The 21236-nt window shown below is 31.2% G+C and overlaps 1 long non-coding RNA gene across 1 annotated transcript; it reads left to right on the forward strand.

The window, feature by feature from the left end:
* The first annotated feature begins 3042 nt into the window (after positions 1-3042).
* On the forward strand, positions 3043-16902 carry LOC144843735 (uncharacterized). Its single transcript, XR_013612283.1, has 3 exons — positions 3043-3224; positions 3661-3719; positions 16884-16902. It is a non-coding gene; the product is annotated as an uncharacterized LOC144843735 (long non-coding RNA).
* The last annotated feature ends 4334 nt before the right edge of the window (positions 16903-21236 follow it).

Genomic DNA, 21236 nt, shown 5'->3' on the forward strand with positions numbered 1-21236 from the left:
TCTCCATAATTCATTATCACATATTAATGAAATTCACTACACGTAAACTTTAGGTCAAGGGTAAAAATATTAACAAATAAAAACGCGCGCACACGTAGGGTCATGCGCGTGAAATCGCGCGTTAAAAATTTAAAAAGCTCAAAATTAAGTTTTGATCAATTTAGAGCATTAATTAGGCCATTTGCGTGTTTCAAAAAATTACTGCGCAAAAAAAATATTTTGCGCGCGCGATACTTACAAAGCGTAAAAAATGCAATTTTTTTATACAAATCGCATTCTACTCACCAGCCTTAGTACATTCACCAAATTTGAGTCAGTTCCAACTTAAAATAACGCTATACGAGCAGGTTAAAAATGACAAAATGCGCAAATTAATTGCATCAAAGTGCTGAAAATGGTGAAAAATAAGGCCTTTTTAAAATGAATATAAATCTTCAGAATGGCAGGTGACCCCTAATTTTTTTAACTTATTCGGGAAGCCATTGGGTTGTAGATACATATTCATGTACACATTAGACGTACAAAATGGTATGACGTCATCAAATGGCCACTTGAATTTAAAAATTAGTAATTTTTATCTTTTTGTGTGGGTTATCACATTCAATAGAGCGCATCTCCGTTATTTGAGCCCGATTTTCGCAAAAATTTTAGAATGTGCTTGCTCAATTGATTATCTTTCTCATGGGTTGTAAACATTTTTATTTTGATGACGTCATCACGCGTAAAAACTTGAATAACCTAGGTCGTGTAATTTTAGCTACACCATACATTTGAATATCTAATAGCTCTTCAGAATTAAAGGTGACCTTGAAGATTATAACTTATTATGAAAGCTGTTGAAATGTAGATATGAATTCATATAAAAATTAAGCCTATCGGATGTTGTGATGTTATCATATGGCCAGTTGAAGTTAAAAAATAGTTTTTAGATTTCTTTAGTCGAAGTTATACAAATTTCAATGAGCGCGCATTCCGCTTCTACGTATCAAATTCTCTTCCAATCCTTATATTTATTTGCTCAATTCATTATCTTTCGAAATTGTCATCTTCGAGTTTATTTTGATAATTCCTTCATACCAACAAATTTGAACATGATGTGGGTCCCGTAATTTTACCTATGCTACACTGTATATAGATATACAGTATATACTGTATATATTGTATATGACACATAATAGGCACAACTCAGCACTATAAGCATATAATAGGATGGGATACATCAACATTTTTCGATCGTATGTTAACGTACGTGCATGTTTAAAAAAAAATTAATTTCAGTAAAAGGATAAAAATGATCACCTATAATTCGTCAAAGTGACGAATTAAATTCTAGTGAGAAATTGTTTTTATATGAAAAAAAATATTTCTTCGCAATTTCTTTCTGTACAGATTTTGTGTAACAAATATCTAAAACAGTTTAATGTCAATGATTACCAAAATTTCAGAATGTCTTTCAAATACTTTACCTTAGTCCTAATAAGCTTTTCAGCGTGATCACTCATCCGTGACGTCATTTATACGCCATTTTGTAAAATCACATTATCAATCATATCTCCATAATTAATTATCACATATTAATGAAATTCACTACACGTAAACTTCAGATCAAGGGTAAAAATATTAGCAAATAAAAACGCGCGCACACGTAGAGTCATGCGCGTGAAATCGCGTGTTAAAAATTTAAAAAGCTCAAAATTAAGTTTTGATCAATTTAGAGCATGAATTAGGCCATTTGCGTGTTTCAAAAAATTACTGCGCAAAAAAAATATTTTGCGCGCGCGATACTTACAAAGCGTAAAAAATGCAATTTTTTTATACAAATCGCATTCTACTCACCATCCTTAGTACATTCACCAAATTTGAGTCAGTTCCAACTTAAAATAACGCTATACGAGCAGGTTAAAATGACAAAATGCGCAAATTAATTGCATCAAAGTGCTGAAAATGGTGAAAAATAAGGCCTTTTTAAAATGAATATAAATCTTCAGAATGGCAGGTGACCCCTAATTTTTTTAACTTATTCGGGAAGCCATTGGGTTGTAGATACATATTGGTATGACGTCATCAAATGGCCACTTGAATTTAAAAATTAGTAATTTTTATCTTTTTGTGTGGGTTATCACATTCAATAGAGCGCATCTCCGTTATTTGAGCCCGGTTTTCGCAAAAATTTTAAAATGTGCTTGCTCAATTGATTATCTTTCTCATGGGTTGTAAACATTTTTATTTTGATGACGTCATCACGCGTAAAAACTTGAATAACCTAGGTCGTGTAATTTTAGCTACACCATACATTTGAATATCTAATAGCTCTTCAGAATTAAAGGTGACCTTGAAGATTATAACTTATTATGAAAGCTGTTGAAATGTAGATATGAATTCATATAAAAATTAAGCCTATCGGATGTTGTGATGTTATCATATGGCCAGTTGAAGTTAAAACATAGTTTTTAGATTTCTTTAGTCAAAGTTATACAAATTTCAATGAGCGCGCATTCCGCTTCTACGTATCAAATTCTCTTCCAATCCTTATATTTATTTGCTCAATTCATTATCTTTCGAAATTGTCATCTTCGAGTTTATTTTGATAATTCCATCATACCAACAAATTTGAACATGATGTGGGTCCCGTAATTTTACCTATGCTACACTGTATATAGATATACAGTATATACTGTATATATTGTATATGACACATAATAGGCACAACTCAGCACTATAAGCATATAATAGGATGGGATACATCAACATTTTTCGATCGTATGTTAACATACGTGCATGTTTAAAAAAAAATTAATTTCAGTAAAAGGATAAAAATGATCACCTATAATTCGTCAAAGTGACGAATTAAATTCTAGTGTATTTTAGTGTTGTGGGTCAATATTTAAAACCACGGTGATTGGTTAAAATAAACATTTAAAAAAAATTAGACTAGACTGTTTACATGTAAATGATATCATTAAAAAAGTCTAAACAATTTGATGTGTGCATAGTTCATAAGCAAAGTTTCTGACATTGCATCTTAGTCATCCAAAAGCCAACACGTCCACTTTTCCTAGGGGACATAAAGGCTTTACAACATACCTAACCCAAGCCTCGTAGGTCATCTATTTGAAAGGCTAAGATGACATTCGAACATACCGAGGAAATGTGTTTGCTGGGGCCTGGAAGTTGGTAAACTCGACCTTGTTCAAGGTCGCAGTACGACGCCTAGCTTAGTTCAGGTACGTGGTGGGTTAGGGCAATATCATCTATTTTTGTTTTGTTTATCATTTCGATTCAAATGCTCGTTTTAAATTCAAGAATGCACGATTTGCCGTCTTAATGGTAATTTTTAGAAATATTTATCGATAACTCAATTTGTAATATTTGCATAATACAACGATATTTCTAATAACTTTCACTTTTGTCAGGTCGGTGGCCGTATAAGGAATGTTTCGACTATTTAAAAGTGCATTTTCTTCGTTTATAACATGCAAGTAATTACATTAAAACATTTCGGCATTAAGTTTAAAGAACATTTATTGGTATCGCATTGATTAACATTAACATTTAAGTTAAAAGACAAAGTACAACGTACCATAATACACGTGTCACAAACTTATATTATATAGTTTAAAATATCGATTCATTGTATTTTAATATAAATTTTAATTAAAGGTATGATCAGCACAATACACATGGAGCATATTCACATCTGGATCTCTACACCAATAAAGGTGATGTATTAATTTAAAAATATGATTAAGAAGTATTTGAGTAGTAATATATTTTAATTATTATTAAATAAAACTCCTAAATAATACAAACGTGTAAAAATCAGCAGTTCAATGCAATTTTGTAATTCTAAGAGTTGTTATCGTATGTTATTATTTCTTTGTATGACACGGTTAATAACTGGAGTTTAGTACGTAGTTACATTTAATACTAATATAAAACACATTCATTGTTATATGACATTAGTTTAATGCTGCTACTTAATTAATTTTGAACTACTGCATTCAAATGATATTGCTCTACTAAATAAACTAAACAATATTATTGATTTATATTCGTCTAAATGTTTGTTCTCTTGTTTTTATCTCTTACCTGTTTCTATATCAGCACGTACTTACTTTAAGTTCTTTTACTAAATAATTTAATAAGAATGTTACACAGTTTGCTTCTTATAATAACACAAAGGAATTCTAGTTGCATATTTTTAGATCCTAATAATAATTATAATTATATGTATATTCTTTGATATTTTGTGTTTTTTTTTTACATCTGGGCCAATCTTTTAATATTGTATGTTTACATGTAACTCAAGCGTCAATACATTTTCCATTAGTTGCTAGATTAGGCCTATAGTTATATACTTACTTAAAAATACCACACCATCACATTTACAAATGCCTAGCCTAAAATAAACTTTAATTCAAAAAGGGAAGTAACTGAGAAGTGAATTTAAACGAAATTTTAACTTCCATAGCAAGTAATTTCTCAGCGTAAACTTTTATCCACAATATTTAAAATACCGGATGGAGTAATAATATTGTCCTGCTCTATGATCATAAAGTTTAGTTTGATTTTCTCAAAGTCGTTTTACAGAATATTTCTTGCTTTTTGAGTTATAAAGTGTGATAAAATTACAAGACAACAGATATGTGCGAAGTCTTTCGATCCGTTCACAAACTTTGCCTGCCAACTTTGAGGCAACGAGTTAACCCCATCACTCCAAAATTCCTTCACTCCACACGCAGTAACTGAGCTAAAGCGAACAGTATGTTTGCAATAACACAGGGGCCTAGAGGTCCTACAAGCTATATGACTTCAATTAAGTAACATTAATCAACTTATTTCACTCCAAGTTTTTAGCAATGTTTTTAAATTGTAAAGACAATGATGAATCGACATTTTTATTAGGGTGTAACGAGTTAATTAGGTGAATAAATAAAATGTCTTAAAAATGTCATTATTTTAAAAAACATTGGTTATTTACAAGTCGTAATTTATACAACGAACTTACACCCACTCCTCGTACCCATCATAAAAATTCAAAACACTTTGCACCTTTCCTTTCCTTTCAACTAGATTTTGTATTGTACCACTACATACAAGGCCTATACATTAATCATGTTAAAACTAGTTATAGTTCCTATTTTTATACATATACTGTATAAACTTGATTTATTCACGAGACTGGTGTATACAGCACAACTCGTTCAATCAACATTGATTGTCTTTTTTTTTCTTCATGATATGAATAACAAAATATGTGACTAAATAACAAAAAAATAATGTTTGCATTTTTCCATTTGTGAGAATAAAATTAGTATTCTATTTGTTACGGTATAGATTAGTTTGTAAAAACTCCAATTATGTAAGATTCTCTTGCTGGTTAACTTGTCGATTAAAAATAGAAAGATAATATTAATCAAATGAAATACATGAAGTAGACTTTAGTGGTATTACCAAAGATTTAAACGTTGTAGGCCTAATTCACGTATTTCATAAAATAACATTTGCTGGAAATGTATCACGTATACGCTGAAATGGACTTTCAAGGTAACAAAACCATTATGCTATTTCACAATATATTTATTTAGAACAATTCATTACGTGAAATCACGAATAATATTATTTAAACATGATCTGGCTGTTATATGGCACAATTAAATCACGTTCAGGATTTGCGTTGAAGGTTTGTTACGAATGCAAAACGTGGTAAAACGAAACATTACTAAAAGTAAAAGACAAAACCTCAGTTGGAAATGAATGTTATTGATGGAAATGTCTCAATATGTGTCGTAGAAAATTATGCACATAATTATGGCCAAATAAGAGCCTAAGGACCTACATTGAATAAGTTCGGTTGAACTTTTATTTTGAAGATAAGATCGTTGTTATTCATTTCAAAGATATTTTTGACCGAATTTGAAAGCATAGGTTGAAAGAGTTTAGTACTGGGCACACATCGCCATTACATTCGTTCAGTTATGTTAAAACAGATTGCATTGATAACGCACGTACACAAATGATCTGAAATGTTATTGAACGGTTGTCTCATTTTCACACGTTTGTATAAATGATGTTAGCCACTCGACTTATTTTGGGTATGAAGGTATGTGGTACCAAAGAAATCTCATTTAGTCAATTATTATTGTAATTCAAAAGAACGTTACTTCAAATTACACAAAGATATTTTAGATTAGTTGCACAAACGGTGAAATCGACAGGCCTGAAAGAAAATAACGTATGTGAAGTTGTCTGATTGACTCTCTGCATGGTGGATAGAAATCAATCACAAAAACCATTTCATCTCGGTGTATTTCTGCTTTTTCATTTGGCTTAGGAGCAAATGTCACGAATTCCCGGTGCTTGTCGGCGCCGAGTCGAACGCCGGGCTAGGCCTAGCACTCAGATGGATGCAGAGCTAAGTCATTTTAAAGTCACACGAAGGTTGATGGGGCCAGGCCTTAGCGAGTCAAACCATCATATTGCTTTATTTGTTTTTAGACAGGTGCAGAACTTTGGAGTGAAAAGATAACTCGATAAATCAACAAGTGACGAAGTCTTCAATACAATCACCACATGAATCCGTGGGATAAAGACTCGGTCTGTCCAGATGCCAAAGACAACTTCAGAATGTTAATTACAGAATAAATGCATACACGCTTTGAGCAGCACTAAGCATGTTCAGATCTAAGTTATTTACAACAAAATTAAACTTAATGTGCAATAACTTAATGATTTTCCAAATACAGGAGGGGGTACCTGATAACGAGCATATGGAACGCAGCTAACTGATGACTTTTAAATTGAATTTCGTTCTGACAGATAATTTTGGTTGGTGGTTCTAATTTGATAAAATCCCCCCTCCCCACCTCTCTTGTAAGAAAGATTTTGCTAGGTGACATACTGTAGAAATCTAAGATTAAGAACTTGTGTGTACGTTCTATTCTCAATAATAGATGGCTGATCCTATTAACATAATATGAAAGTTCAATCAAACACATTCAGTAAACAAATCAAACCATAGCGAACACAACATTATTATAGTATATGCTAGTATTGTATATTTTTTCACAGAAAAGAAGAAAATAAAGGTTTGAGTAAACTAATAAAACAAATTTATAACAAGTTCTTCTAAAAAAAAATTCCTGAAATTCTGTTTTTTACAAGTTAATTTAAATGTTTATGCTACTTTTCTCAAAATAAAAGTATGGTGAATCAGTAAACATCGATCTTTTGTTTTTGGTTAAAACATTTCAAAATATGATATCTTCAATCTTGTGCATAATGCATCAATAAAATTATATGGTTCCATAGGATCAGGGGTCAAAGTTGAAGGAGAAAAGGCATGCTTTTAGAAAATAGCAACAGTAAAAAGTGTGAGAGTAATTTGCAGGTTGAACAGAATTGTTCTAAAATAATATTTATATAAAACTATGAATAACAAATTAGGGGCTTAGAAATTTATTTTTATTTATAAATAATCATATTTGACTAAACATTAGTTAAACTATTCGTTGTGACTGTAACGATGTTACATTATAAATGTTTCAGGGCAGAAATACTTTGTAAAAAAAACATTGTGTTGAACCAAAGTCTAAAGCTCTGTCTACACTATCAAACTAGTTTGACAAAAAAGATGTGACGTGGCCAAATATGGTAGTGATATAACCAAATATGGTAGTGACAGTGGGCACATACATTTTTTTGTCACATAAACTTTGATAGTCTAGACAGAGCTTAAGGTAAGTGCAGAATTGTCTATCAATGTTGCATGATGACCTTTCTTCTGTGTTGATACATTCTGTGCTTTAAAACATTAATGTATTAGTTCAGATGTACATAATACATGAATGTGTCTGTATGTAGTCTGTAATGTAGTCAGTTATGTTTTTCATGTTTTAGAAACTTGTTTAACTTTAATTGAACCTGTAATGTTTGTTCAGGCGCAGAGGTAATGACGTAAGCCCAGAGGCGATATGCGGTTTGATACCTCAACAATGTTATTTTAACGAATTTAGCTACCGTACAGGATATGATATTTGTAATTAAAGAAGTTTGACCGAAATATACATATTAACATTTAACAGTTCTTAGTTTTGATAATGTAAATGTATATTTGATTAAAGAAGAATACATCAACATAACAATGAAATGTAAATAACAGTCTAGCCTACCCTTATAATGTCATGTTTATTTGGGCCTACACAGTTTTTTTTCTCGTAATTAATTGTTTTGTTAACGGTTTGCAGTCAAATTGTTTTTCTTGTAAATTATGTTATTGCAAAGCGTTTACCGTATAATGCAAACGAGGTTTTTGTTAATATCTATAACAATATCGATACAGATTTAATGACGAAGAGAGAATTGTAATAATAATTTATATGTATAAAAAATAATTTAAGATTTTTTACAAAAAAAATACTTTGTATGTAGATGTTTTGTATTACATGGCCTGCTACCGTCATACTTCCTATATCGTTCCCTATTGGACACGTTATCAATAGAATACTTCCATAACACGAGTTCTATTATTTTCCCAAACCTGAGATTGTTAGCATATTAAGATATAAATATATACAGGTGATAAGAAAACAATACTAAAAGTAACATGTTCGGCAAACTTTTGCACGGCAAATAATATACAGTTAGTGAAATAAGAAAAAGGGAGAGGGGGCGATGCAGAACCGATTTTTTGTTTTTAAATACATTGATAATTAATAATATCTGGTACTAATAAGAGGCTAATAAAATACATGGCCATCCTATACAAAAAATGGCATGTTTTCTAATTTATTATGATAATTTTTTTTTGTCTCTTTCGTAGGAGCAACGCACTTTATTTCATACTTTGCATCTTTCAGTTTTACATGGTCAATTTAAAAACTTACTGAAAGTGAAAATATTCCCAACAATTAGAATATCAATACAGGGTATAATGAGTAATCAACCTTGAAGATAATGGAATACAAATATGGGTGGGATTCTTATTAGATGTATTGTCTACCACTAAGTTATCGAAATCCTAACATTTGTTTTGTTTTCATTTCATCAACAATACTCGTTTGCCTCAGTTGTTGAGATGTTCTAATCCGCTTAATCCAAATAATACATCAGTAATGTTACATCAGTAATGTTACATCGGTAATGTTACATCGGTAATGTTACATCAGTAATGTTACATCAGTAATGTTAAATTAAATGAAATTATTAATGTATGATTGATACCAGTATTTTGTTTATAATAATATAATATAATATTAATCATTGATATATTCTATGCATGTAAATTATTATTTTAGATACATTGTGTTCTAATCAGGATATGCCCTATTGTCCTATAGGCTAGAATGTTACAATACTCATACCAGCAAATTAATTAATGTATTATGTTTGTGTCAGGATTACATACAAAGTTAATTCGTTTGTTCAATATACATTCTCCACAATATATTAAAAATACATAAAAATATTAACATGAACACATTCGATAGTAATTAATAAAACTTATAGTATGTGGAAGAAACCTATATAAGTTAAACTTTACGGCCGGGCTCCCAGAAATTTTTCCCTACACAAATGTAGGCTAGGAAAGAAATTAAATTGAGAATTAATATTCTTCTTCAAACCGTCCATCACTACACGCACCTCGTTCTGCAAGTACTTTGTTAGTTTTGATCCAATTCACATTTCGTCTTATCTTCAGTCTATCACACGCACCTACATCATTCCTGCTGTTGCAACACATTATCTTTGCCAGATCAAACTGGGATGATATTGTTGAAAACTAAATCAAATTCGTAAAGATTTGTTTCGATGTTTTTAATTTACATCTGACCAATAGAAAGTATTAGGTAACTATAAAAACAATAGTGAAAACAAACAAGGGTAACTCCCGTAAACCAAACAAAAAATACTTTCTTTTTAATTTGTCTTTGGTGTATAAAAAATGGGTTAAAACAAAGTAAGTTTGGTACTAAACTCAACAAAATAAGAAATAACTTGTGACGCTCTGATCATGCAGCACTATCAACACGACAATATTGCGGCTTATGTTACGGCACAGAAATAATTGTTATCCGCAAATAAATAATAACAGTTATACTTACATTACATAGGCCTACAGCAATTTTGCATTTTTCCTATTTAGAAATTCTTTACCTAGCCCCTTTTTATTAATTGATGCCTTGGTTACCATGGTGACAACCCCAGGTAGTGCACGGTCACTATAAATTCGTTAACCTAGTCTCTTAGTTAATATCATTATTATTATTATTAATTGATAATCACCTACTTCCTGTCATTGATTGTGTTTAATTTTAATAAACATAAAACAGACGATACCTAAATCCTAATATAACGTATAAATTAATATCCTATTATATGTGCGTATTAAAAAAACGTAAACTTTACCACTCTTGAAATTGATTAACAACCCCGCGTATACACGCGCATTCCTCCACCGCTACCATACCAACGTCCCCGAAATTAATATCATATTAGAGAAGTTTAACGTTTCGTTTTTACTGTTAGTGGCCTTTTTCAGAGAACAATGAGGTTCCACTAATCTAGTTAGAAAGTTGTTTCTGAATAAATATATATATTGATGTTTAAAATTATATTTACGATCAATAATTAATAAAATAAAGGCACTGACATTATAGGTTAATTTGATGGTGTATTGTTTTAAAAACAACGAACATTATTTTTTTAATTGAATTTATTAAAAATAAAATTATTCACATAAGTAATTTTTAGATTAACAAGTATAGCTAAAACTAAATAGATAGATATTATATAATTACACATATATTATATAACAAACATAGTAAAATACTTGAGAAAAATAAAACGGTACTATAATAATATTTGCCAAATTTACTTCTAATACATTTATATGGAATTGTGCATAAAAAACCCAATAAAAGTAATGGATTCGATGTTGAAAGCAATTGTAGTAATTGTCGAATTTCAAAGCATCCTCCTATCAACAACACTTTGATTGACTGTGAATGACGTAATCGTAAAACAAAATCATTGATTGGCTAATTAATTACATTATCGATATCTCAACATAAAACAAAATCATATTCGATTGTTTAAAAGGGAAACATTCGCTAACACCGCAATTTGAAGATAAATTTAGAGGAAATTGAACGGGATTGTCATACGTGTTGTTGTACAGTTCAGGTCCGGATGCCTAACAGAAAAAGAAAACGCTTGCATTTGACATCTTGTACAAATAACGATTTGCGTGTAGGGACCCGTAAACATTGTCCACAGTAGTGATATCTTAAATGGCAGATTTGAGTTGCCCTATCCGCTTCCGAATCTTATCATGCATACAGTGTCGCAGGTGTCGACAGACATTATGACTACATGAAACAAACTAACAACATTAACAACCCTTTCATATTTGTATCAAGAGAGGGCGCTAACAAACAGTGTTTTAATGCTCTTTTTTTTATTACAAATAAAAAAATAAAAAACACCAAAAAACATGATACCAATGGCTATCCTATTAAAGAACAATTAAACGCCGTTTCTGGTGCTTTTCCTTTTAAAGATACCAATGAAAAAAATGTTTACACCGTTTGTGGACATTGGCTACACACAAACAAAATAGATAACCATTTATCCGTAAATATCAAATGCTATCAACAAAAAAACAAGAGAAGCTAGTCTAGTCTCTATTAAGTCTTTATTGCTTAATCGAAAAATCATCTAAAGAAAATATCGACGAAGGAACACCGCTTAAAGGAATTCGATGTATGAACAATTTTGTTAATTCAAATATATTGTTATAGTTTAGTTTGACCGTATTTTGTTTTAATTGTACAAGTTTTACAATTTTAACGAAACATTCGTTACTAAAACCGGTTTATATTGTACCGGTTGCATCGTTTATGTTTAAATTCATAAACGTGTTAAACTTTACACCTAAATCCGAATAAAACATCTGGTAACCCACGAGAATTTCACCAAAGGTACGGCATCATGACACAACAAGAGTCATAACACAGATTTAAAGAAACTATTCTGTCAGAATTAATCAATAAGCAGTAATTAACATCATCCGCATCATCTGACGCTAGGTAACAGCCCGAAGGTGTCAGTAAATGCTCAACATACAATTGTAGGCTCTAGAGAGAGACAAACTCGATAAACGATAAACATAATGTTAAGACGATTGAAAAACAAAACATTGGTTCATTTTATTCTGGCTTCCTTTTCCTGAACGAATCTTTGCCGATAAGCCAGGCAACGGAAACACTAATAGTAAGCTAGATTAAAAAGTCACCGTGATCGAACACCTTAGTTCCTGTATTGAGCTAAACACAGGTTCATGAAATCAAACACATTTCTACCTGAACTACATAAATGGCCAGGCAGCAGCAGACGTTTATCTTTGTCGGCACGATGGGGTAACTCATGAATAGTTCTCAGACTTTGGATTAGGCCCCGCCTCATGCCAAACTATATCTAAACAGCCTATGATGACTTTACTGTAACAAATTAAAGGAATGCAAAAAAACTTTACTTTTCCCACGAATGAAAAGTCTTTAGACAATTTGAATTTAAACTACAAATCTCTTGAAAATTAAGCCCTAAGCGAATAAACATCGAAGTAGTTAGTTATAAAGGAAATTAATTAACACAGAACAAAGCAAGAGCAGCTAAATTTAATATTGAAACTATTAAAATATTACAATTTTATTAAAGCACAGGTATAGGTCTATAATTTTGTTTTCTCATGTCCTATGGTAGTTGTCAACGTTTATTTTGTTCCTGATCATGTTATCTTTATCTCTTCATCACAGTAGGTTGTTTACGTTTTGTAGTATATCACATTAATTAATATCATACCCATCTATTAGTTTATATTAGGGCTACTAAATGGCGTCTTCGTGTCATGAATACAATTCCACTTTCTGTAATCCCGGACTACTCCAAGTTTCAGTTTTGAATTACTGATTGGAAAACAAAAAGCTTTTAATATATCTTATCATTTAGAAAACTTTGATTACAAACCAAGCCTAGTAATTACATAAATCAGGGAGTATTTTAAAATTTAAGGTTGATACATAATTACATAAATCAGTTGGTTTGACAGCTCTTAATCTAACCATTTAATAAAAGTTGATACAAATAATAAAGATATGAATACAACTTTATGTAGAATAAATATCTGTGTAAATTCACATCAAGCACATTTGACATTTTCGTTTACAAGGATTTATACAAAGAATAAGGATTAATAATTTTTAGGAATGGGATAAGAAAGGGATAAAAGAAATAGGCCTACTAGATCAAGGAAAATAGATTTCGGTCTGAGCTTAAGCGATCGGCTTAAAATATTTCTACAAATCAGGGAAGATTATTGAGAGTTCAACGTTTCGATCTTTGGAAAGTATTTGAAAATGATAATGTTGGGTTACATATATATTGTACATTTACTTGTTTAGGTACGTAACCTGATAATGGTCGATAACCTATCATGTTAGTATAGTACATACACCTGCTCAATTCCGAGTTATTTATGTTTAATCAAACCGGCCGCATTTCAAGTTCGTGATTTAATTTGCTAATTTTATGTTTAAAAAAACAATAACGATTGGTATCATCTGAAGATTACGCTATTTAATAATAAAACGTTATTTTCATCAGTTTTAATTATAGGTTTTAAATGACATAAGTTAGGCCTTGAGTAATTCGTTCTTTCCTTGTTTTGTAAGCCATTCAAGCGGTCAATATCAATCTGAAGCCCCTGTTGCATCTTTATACTTCCACCTTCGTAACCAGGCTTCAATTACATCGGGTCAAAATCCTTCATATATCCACTTACTCTCTGTACTTTTCTTTTCAATATGAACAGGCTCTGTCTTGTTTATGGGTATATTTTTCAAAATTTAATTATCTATGTAAATTTACTACTTATCTGATAGAAATGTCCTTTTTCAGACTCAGACAGTTCGAAATTACACGCGGAACGGAATTTACAAATCAAATAAATAAAATTACGTCGGAGTTTAATGGTTTTAAAACTTTTGCGGGCGGGGTGAGCTGGGTTGAAGCCCACAGCGGGCTGGCTCTGATTGACCCCGAGACCAGGCCCTACGTTCGGAGCGTTGACTCCATAAATTCTATAAGACGTTTTCATTTCTTTATTGATGACCCTGCAAACTTGGGTACTAAAATTGTCAACTTTCAACCTAATTATTAAAGTTGGCATTTTTTAAAAGAACATTTTTTCAGCGTATCATCTGTCAATGGTTTGCCATATTAACACCCACAATTACCGCATAGTATTATTTGTGTAACTTAAGTTACGAGATTTTGATCCCCTTCGTAATAAGGGGTAAATTTCGGTATAAATTTGAAAATAAAATCAATACTTTAATTCGAATGGTTATAACGTTATAACTGTATGATAATATAAAGAGAATTTATTAATTTTGTTTAGCATTAGGACATCACGTTTTGCAAGCTCTTTTGATATCCCTTTTCTCATTTATTATGTATTATTTCAGAAAATGTTATATGTACTTTGTTTTTATTTGATAAATAACATTTATTATTGATTGATTGATTTGTATCATGTCTTTTATCATAATGTTTTGATGAATAAACTTGAATTTATTTAATTATTTTATTTCTCACCAAATTAATTTATTACATTTCACTAAAATGCATATACAGAAAAAAAAAATAAACAAAACACACAGAAGTGAAGGAATTGAATTGGATTTGAGGTATATTCTTACTTATTTCTCAAAATGTTCGTCTAATGTTAATAATTGTACCGGGTGTGAACTAAATGATAAACTAGTGTACACACATTAGGCCTATTAAGTTGTTGCTTAATTATGGAGAATTATGTAAGGTACATATATCAGTTCCGATATGTAAAACCTTTAGATGATTGCTAATGGTGTGAGTTACCCCATCGAGATAACTGGGTATCAAAATAATAAACCACTTGAAACAATACTACTAGTTACTACCGGTAAATCTTAAATAAATTAAATTCAAGCCAAATACGATTACTTTTAGGAATAAAATATTGATAACCAGATTCTTATTCGATTAGGAAGTAGCCTATTTATTAAATTATTATTTTCGTCCAAAAGTCAATCGAAATAATACATTAATTAACCTGTTGAAGGCATAAATTTCGTTCCAGAATGTGTTCTGTTTGAAATAAACTATAATTTATTTAATTTACAATTGAATTAATTACGGTCGTAATAACATTTGACAAATTTCGAAAGATTAAAATAAATACGAAGTTAACAAATTGATGTGAGTCTGGTGACACTGTAATAAGATTTAAAAAGAAATCATAGGTTTTTGACCCGTGTCTTTTGCTAGGCAGCGACCACATTTACCCCATTGCAATAAATTGAAATGTCAAAAAATGTATATTGTAGCGAAGCGGAAACGAAATAGTAATGCGTTCCGTATGCAAACGGCATACCGGTTACGGCTAGTGGCCAATGCAATATCAGTCCGGTCAAATCCAACTTATTCGAGACATTAATCACATTATAAAGTTGCTTAGAGAAATAATTCTGGCATGAATTCGCACTTGTTATTTTGCAATTTAATTGTATCGCTAAATCACTGTTTAGCCTTGGAACTGTTGTCGGAGCGATGTCCGAAAAAAATAATGTAATTAAAGAATTTGAGAAAAATAACATACAGTCATGCGCAGTAGTACCGCATAATACGATTGCTTTCTTTGTAATCATAAAAAATGTACTCTTTTTTTCAAATAACATTCTATATAAAAAATATTAATAACCGTTATAAATTATCTTTATTAAAGCAATAAAAGGAAAGTAATTACATTGAGACAAACAAAATGTACTTGCAATGATTTACTGTTACATTTTAAACTTTGGAAAAACTTCTGGGCATTCGTTAAGTTTTCAAAGTTTTTGTAAATTCATTTTTGTGGGTCTATTTATATTTATAACCGATTTTGTTAGGCCCTAATTGATAAGAAAAAACGTAATAATTCCAAATTCTGGTCCTACTTGATTGAATTAATTAATATAATACCAATTTTTAAATTATTTGGTTAAAAGTAATCTGGGGTCTCTATCATACAAACCTCCTGGTTTCCCGAGACTCCATTTCATCATTTTCTTGAATCATTGTTCATACTATTATTTTATTTGTGATTTGATGAATAATAAAAGTTAAAATTACATTAAGTTTGTATGCTCAAACACCGGACGAGAATGTTAAACGTGAGCCTAACGAATGCAATACTTTTATTTATGATTAATCTCGAATCTGTTATTTTTATGTGAAATGTTAAGACATAGATTTCCCCTGGGAGCAAGTGCGGTCGGGGTCAGTAGGTCTACGTATATGGAAGGCTAACAGGGATAACCAAATAATTGAGGATATTTTAGTTTATAAATTAAAAAAATATGTAGAATGCCAGGGTATTATTGTAACAGCAGTCCAGGGTATAGTTTGAATAATTGTTTTTTTATTTGTTCAAATGAACAAATTTATTATGTGCAATATATACAATGTTGGAATTGGCCGCCTTTGAAGTATACCACAAATAAAATGAAAGTCGCGCTGGATACATGCGACAAGTTAAAGTACTTAACTTCCAAACTTAAAAATTAATAACATTATAAAATAATATTTATTGATGTTTAATGATATAAAATAATCGCAATAATGGAACGGGTGGTGAAGTAATCGATTTTTGAATTTATATTAAATATGATATTAACATCCGGGATATATGACGGATAATACCAACGTATTCACAAAAACTATAAATTTAAATTCACAAATATATTTGTTTCTTTTCTTATAGTTAATATTACTGAAATAAATAATAATATCGTTTTACTTTTCAGTTAAAATGAGGTTAAGAGTGGGGAATGAGCAGACGACATAAATGAGGTTAAGAGTGAGGGATGATCAGACAATATAACTGAAGGAGCGGGCGTATAAGAAGAGGAAATCTGTAAAAAATAATCCGTCAATTACTGACGCATTTTTAACGAAACTGATGGATATAAAACATCATAAAGTTCTCAAGTACAAGAACAAATTTGTGATTTTAAGCATTAAATTATTGACTGACAGTAGTGAATGTTTATTGTAACCACTCAATTTAATATTATCTCAATCAGAAAAAAAGGAAGACGAGAATTAAATCATCTCCCATTTTTAGAAGCTTTCGTTTTATTTAGTACAGGAGGTCAGTTGGCTAGCCTGTAACTTGGATATGACTGTGTCTGTTGGTTGATACTTAACGCGGGTTCTGTGCTGTGTCGAACACAGTATTTATTGGCGCATCGGACGCCTAACGTGTCATGCAGATGACAACATGTGTTGACAGCAGAGACGTGTCTTCACAATGATTCAGCGTAACGTGTGCAAACAACATAGAGTCGACGCGTGCGCCGTGTCACAGTCCAAACAACATAGAGTCGACGCGTGCGCCCTGTCATAGTCCAAACAACATAGAGTCGACGCGCGCGCCGTGCCATAGTCAAAACAACATAGAGTCGACGCGCGCGCCGTGTCATAGTCCAAACAGCATATAGTCGACGCGTGCGCCGTATCATAGTCCAAACAACATATATTCGACGCGTGCGCCGCATCACCAAAGCTACGCTCGCGTGAATTTTGTCTCTCTTAAGTGTATTGAAATTATTATGATTATTGGATGTCGATTGGGAGCATAATAGCTAACGATATCAAACTGATGTTGATTTTAAGATTATGGCGATGCATGCGCAGTATATGAAAAATGGATACACATTAAACACTTAAAATGTCTTTAAAAAAAACCAAAATGCTTCCGGTAATGAAGCAAATGCATTACTCGTAATATTAATCGGTTTATGGAAATGAAATAAATATGTTCTGTATTGTTATAATTAACCGTAATGACGACTGCGAAATGTGTCATAATTGTTATTATTAGCCGTCTGGTCACTAATATTAATATCGCGTTAGGAATACCATTTGATAACAAAGAACAATAAACTACGCAGTGTTAGTAGTTATTAAATAATTAGACGTACTAATTCTAAAACATACGTTTAGTAACAAAAACACATAGAAGTTTGTTTTAAAATATTCATTGCTCCGACACAATAAACTAAGCGGGCATCAACAGCGCTTCGGCTAAAAACTTAATGAGACGGAATTTGTATATTGTTAAAGAACCGACCGACGGTGTAATACATCGGCACTAAACGAGTTAATCAAATAACAATGCATTTTAAACATTATTTGTATTCTAAAACACAGTAATTATCTGTTTATTCATAGCTAATCCATGTGATCAATTAACAAGTGAAATATTTTAGTTTAAACATATTTAAGTACGAAAGATAGTGATACGTCTTGTTGCTATGTAATTTGATATGATGTATACGCAGATAGAAAAAAAAGAAATTGAAAGATTTAAGATGTTTTTAGTTTGACGGATAGGGAGGCTCAACTTAGCTTAACACCTGTAATTATGCTGATTAGCTGAATTGGCTGCCATAAGAAACATGGCAACAAAGTTTGAATCACGCGGTGTATCTAAAGATGGCGCTATAAACTGTTACAGGGTATCAATAATAATCCAAATATATGTAAAATAAAAAGACGAAAGCCTAAAAATGAAATCTGTCACCTAGGTAATTAAATTGATTTCTTTATCGGTTGGTCAGTTGAAAACCAAACTTTATCAGAAAAAGTCAGTGGAAAAAATAATCATATTATCCTTCAGAAAAAAAAATTAAAAACACTTTGCAAACGCAAAAAGTACTTAACAATGCAATTAATAGCGAATAAAATGATAAAAAGGTCAGCAAACTGATGGGGTACATGTGACATTCACTGATGACATGACACAGGCAACTTTTAAGTGACAATGACAAATAAGGAAATGACCAGTGACAATTACAACTTTTGATTAAAATATTTAACAAATTCGCTTGGAAGGATTTTTTATTCGGTAAATTAATTTTATTTTAAATTTGAGGTCTAAAAATGAGATTTAAGGAAATTAGCTAGGAAGACCATGCATCACGTTGAAGGTCCAAAAGCCCTCGAGCGGTTCCTGATCACCATGGAGACCAATCTGACAGATATTGCTGATGTCTTAATTTACTTATTACTGGTTTACTTAAGGTTATACAAAGTATGTGCTTAACTTAGACCCACAAACTATAAAGAAAATGTAAACTGTGTATTCTAATAAAATAATTACTAAAGGGACTTTTAAAATAAACATCATCTGCTTTTAAGCTCTGTCTACACTATCAAACTGACAAAAAAAGTGTGATATGCCCAAATATGGTAGTGATATGCCCAAATATGGAAGTGATATGACATCATTATGTGCATATAGGCCTATGGGCACATCACATGTTTTTGTCACATAAAGTTTGATAGTGTAGACAGATCTTTAGGACAACCGTTCTATGGTGTACTAGCATAGTTTGCATAATGTCGCAGTAGTCTTCTAACCATAATCAGTTACCTCATAATAAATTAAATTTATACCAATACCAAATATACACTTTGATATCATTGCGAGATCTCATACACGTGCTTCAAACGAATAGTTTAAAACTTCAACCAAACAAACGTACATAAATTCGAATAAATTAATAGTTTAAATTAATTAATTAAAACGATATTTGTAATTTGTTAGCCTTCAATGGAATTGTTGAACGCGGAGTCCAAAAGACTCAAGCCTACTCAACAAGGTGACAGTGACTGACTCAATAACTGACAATGAAATAATAAAATAAAATGCTATAAATATCTGCAATACAGACATCTTTCAACACACCTTCCTTTCATGTTTTTACGTGATTTCATTTCCTATCTTCAATCTACATAAATCCTGAAATCATCTTCGTATAAACCGGCCTATAAATAATTTATATGACGCCAAATGTTATCTTTAACCCACCTGTTTTATATTCATTTTTAAAATAATTTTGTTTTTCTACCTTTTTATTTTTCTAAGGTTTGATTAGGTGTGAACAAATTTTACAAATATGGAGATATATACTACAGAGATGGGTATTTTTCATATGTACACAGTTAAAAATATATTGTCGCACTGAAAAAAATATATACATTTTTTAAGTTAGTACTATATTACAGTGTGGAAATATACCATTAATATATATTGCAGACTTATTCAGAGAGTTCATCTTATGGTAACAAGTCTATATAATACGGTGCGTGATTGGCTTTAGATTGCAGACGGACAAAAAAGGTCAAAGTAAATCTGGCGGGAAATCTCCAAATTAGCAAACACTTCTTAGTAATCTACAAATGATGATGTACATCTTAATTTACAATATTTGAAAAACATTTTACAAATAATGATAAAGTCTACAAAATGATCATGTCAAGATAGTCTACAGCATAGGGAAACTATATTACGTCATTGGTGGTGTTTTGACGTTGAGGGCGGATACAAGGAGGAAGGGGGTCATTGAGTGACAGTTTAGTAGACATACTAAACGAATTAAGGCCTATGTTTATAACATAATGTATACTAAATTGAGGGATGGTGATGATAGAGGGCACCACACCAGATAGTTTCAGCAATTGATGACTTTTTCACATGGATTTAATTTTGCGCAGTTATATAAAATGTACAATGCTTAAATGCAAGAAGGCATTTAGTAAACAAACTAAGCAAATTGATTTTGGGTTAAACTTTGCTTTACTTTTCCTTCTCGAAAACGTAATAAAATTAAGTATACTCTAAAGTTTTGTCTACATTATTATTATAAGTTTAGGGCCTATGTGAAAACACAATGTGATGTGCCCATATATTTGGACACATCATTTCCATATTTGAGCACATCACATTTTTTGTCACAACAACGTATATATACTGTACGACTTAAAAACATATGAGCAGTATCACGAAATAAAGCCCGTCGTTACGATAGGCTCTGGATATCAAAGTATTGCAGATTATATAAAGCATGCATTTGTTATGAAATTGAGTTCACAGAGCGCCAGAGATCACGTGAGATGAAGGCACAAGATATATAAATATTACTGTTATGCTATTAAATCTTTAAAATATAAATTGTTCTAAGTTTTCAAATGGGAAAAATACTGATAGTAATCCTAATATTTCAATTTTACTTCTAAAAAATATCTCATATTTCAAAGTTAGCACTTAGGACAAACGCTAACAGAAGATATTACAACTGTCATAAAAAGAA

This window comes from Antedon bifida, chromosome 5 (assembly GCF_963402885.1).
Source record: "Antedon bifida chromosome 5, ecAntBifi1.1, whole genome shotgun sequence".
NCBI lineage: Eukaryota > Metazoa > Echinodermata > Crinoidea > Comatulida > Antedonidae > Antedon > Antedon bifida.